The sequence below is a fragment of the Oryzias melastigma genome, linkage group LG22 (assembly GCF_002922805.2).
Source record: "Oryzias melastigma strain HK-1 linkage group LG22, ASM292280v2, whole genome shotgun sequence".
Classification (NCBI taxonomy): Eukaryota; Metazoa; Chordata; class Actinopteri; order Beloniformes; family Adrianichthyidae; genus Oryzias; species Oryzias melastigma.
Genome location: NC_050533.1, coordinates 9,608,819 through 9,612,069, shown reverse-complemented (window position 1 = coordinate 9,612,069; position 3,251 = coordinate 9,608,819). Strand labels below are relative to the sequence as shown.

General features: G+C 37.5%; 1 protein-coding gene across 1 annotated transcript in view; it reads left to right on the top strand.

Moving 5' to 3' along the window:
• Positions 1–439: 439 nt before the first annotated feature.
• The window catches only part of keap1a (kelch-like ECH-associated protein 1a), a gene marked incomplete in the record, with an annotated part of 16,615 nt that continues 13,803 nt past the window's right edge, over positions 440–3,251 (top strand). Inside the window, 1 exon segment of the mRNA XM_024277919.2 lies at positions 440–882.

Sequence of the window (3,251 nt, the reverse complement as noted above, 5' to 3'; positions counted from 1 at the left end):
TTTGATATAAACTCCCTCCCAAACTATCACTGCTACAGGCTTTTTCAAACAGCATTTTTGTTGCGTCCGCTCCGGATTCACATGATTTGAATAAATAAATAATCAGAAATGCAATTTAAAGCTTAATTTTTCTATGCTCCCTAGAATAATGCCACAAGAACATGTTAAAAACACAAGTTTCATTAGTATGGGTCTTTCAAACCCAGGTGTGTATTTATGTTTGGAATGTTTTCTATTGGAGAAAACCTTTTAAGTTATTTTATCTCACACTAATTTTTTCTAAAAGTTGTTTCAAAAGTTGATAAAAGTTGTTTTATATGACCTTAAATTCAATTGAAGCATATAGGACATGAAATGAAAGTAGAGTTTTGCATATATCTCTCTCTTCCTTCACAAACAATTCTTTTAACTCATCAGGAAATTCCTGGAAAAGCTGAACTGGAGCGTGTCATCATGCGTGGATTGTCTTTCAGGTCCCGCGTTTCTGTGCGTTAAACCCTCTTTTGTTTCACTTTACAGCAGTCTGTGTTTTTTTTTATTATTATTATTTATCTCTTGATCTGTCAAAGTGTGCATGCGCTCAAGCCGAGCGGCTCTTCCTCTTGCAAAGAAACGCAAAGTCATGCTGGTGCGGGAGCTCTTCCCCTCCACCCCCAGCAGCGCCACCGCCTTTGGACGCGCGCAGGACGCTCGCAGCTCCGCCGTTTCTCTCTGCTGCCGGCAGAAACACGTCGTTTCCTGAGAGGATCGGGGGGTTAATTTATAAAACAACAAGAAAACAACACAAAACGGGGAAGAGAAGGAGTGTGGATCCTGTGGCGGCGCAGCTCTTCCAGCGCGTAACGATCTCGTCGTGTTTACGATCCAACAGCTGACTTCAGGGTGAGTCAACCTGCAGCTGTCTGTGCGTTTTCACCCTTTTTTAAGCCTAAATGTTCTTATTTACTAAATTTGTGAAAAAGAATCCTGAAAGTTTGTGTTAAAAAGGGAATTGAAACTGTTTTCCTTTGTGGATCCAAGTCAAAACTCTTCCTTTTTTTCTGATAATTTTTAGGCTTAAAACATGCAAATGTCCAACAACAAACCAATTAAATTAAAAAATAAATTATTTTTATGTCACTTTGTCTTTTAAGTTTTACCACAAACTAATTGCAGACAAAGTCTGATTCATATGGTTGAACAAAAATGCATTTATTAATTTATTTTTGTTAAATGATATGAAAACAAGAGCGTAAATGAAGCGATCAAACTGAGTCAGAGGCCAGAAAGTCTCTCATTGCAGTAGCTTGTGTTGCCATGGTTGCAATGTCAGCTTTTATTGTACTTATCAGATCATCAGTCCAACTTGCTGCCACATGATCCAGCATTTCAGAAGGTATTTCCTCAGATACTTCATGATAAGGAGGGAGATCCAGAAAAATCTGAACGCTGTGAATCATTCTTCACCTGTCTGTGGCTCACCTGGAGAGACTGCAGGTATCACCTTTGACAGGGTTTCTGTAAGGTGATATGGAGGGTGACAGGCGGCATTTCAAAACAAGGGCAGCCAGGACAGCTCAGCAGTTTGTTACTGCATGCCGTCGAGACTTATGTAATGCATTTGAATGCAAAAAAGCTGCTGTTGCTGCAGCAGATTGTCATGGTTAACCATTTTAACACTAATTCTCACTTTGTTTTAATACCCACACTAATGAAAATTGTGTTTTTTGTTGCATTTTTCCTCATGATGGAGGACATATGAAAATTAAACTTAAAATTGTTTTGTTGCGCTGAACTTGCTGAGAAGCAGATGAAAAAAATGATGGAAAACTCCATTCTGACACTAAATAGATCCTTTGTTTTGCAAGCTGGATCACTCCATATATTTTTGCTGCACCGGTAATGTTAGGTGAGAGGCTGTTAACAGATGGATGATGGGAAGTGGGGGAAAAACTGCATAAACATAATCAAAATGGAATGATTCTTAAAGATGATCGAAGTTTGACTTTAAATAGTTACTTGACTCGGACTTGCAAAATGATGACTTGGTCCCACCTCTGCTAAAAACCTTCTTATTGACTTTTTGTGCCACTCATCCAAATACTGCAGCAGATTTGGTCGTTACTGTAATCAAAAGTGCTTCTTTCTTTGTCTTGTTTTCATTCTTCACTCATTCTGATCATGTGATCTCTGGTTGTGCAACTCTGCAAAGCTGTTTCCACATTTTCAACTCAGCTTTTCTCACACTCAAACAACAAAAACCTCCAAATATAGACGAAAACTCAGCATAATTGCTGGAAGTCCGTCTTCCTACAGAACATTGTTGCCGAACTGTTGCAGAGGTTTTTGTTTTCATGCTCTGCAGCTTAAGAATGGATTTGTTCTGCTCTCTGTGGAATGCAGTGATTTCAAGATGGTTAAAGGAGAAGTTCATTTCTTGTTTTTGAATCAAATCCTCCAGTATATTTCCATGTTCTGTTTCTGTCTGCTGCTTCATTCCTGTTGCCTCACATGTGCTGACACCAAGTCTTTCTTCATGCTGGTAACGTCATTAGGACAGCCTCCAAAATACAGAATCGCTTTGATTTCTAATCGCAAGTGCATGACTCAATTAATTTAGTTTGGTTAAAGAACTGTTACATAACAAGTAAACTAAACTAAACTTTTGCTTGAAAAATTCGTGTCTTTAGAAGAGACAGACTATGGAGACTATATAGACTCTTTGGATTTGTGTGTGTGGAATTCTTGATTTGTAACTCATAATACATTCTGTGTGTAACTGTGTTCACTTGGAATTTTGTATTCACATATACAAAATTTAATTTACACATGCACAACTTTAAATTACAAAAATGTCACATTTTCACCGGATATTATTCACAATCTAAATTAAAAGCAGCTGATAAGAAAACCCAGCATTATAGTAGCATTTAAACGCATCACTGTGAGAAGAGTCACATCTGATTTGTGTGTAAATGCAGTTTTGTGTGTCCGTAACAAGCAATTTGTGAGTACTTTTTAAACATTTATATGTCGTTAGTTAGTTGGGTGCTGTAATTTAAAGTTTTGCATGTGTAGTTTTGTATAGGTGAATGCACAATTGCAAGTATACACAGTTACAAATCAAGAATTGCACACACACAAATGGAAGGAGTCTATTTTCTCTCCATAGCAGACAGTTACAAATACAAAATGACTTAAAGCTAAAGTCCAATTATCTTCCTGTGATGGCTTTAATATCAGTCCTCTTTGCTTGTCTTCACTGAATAAGT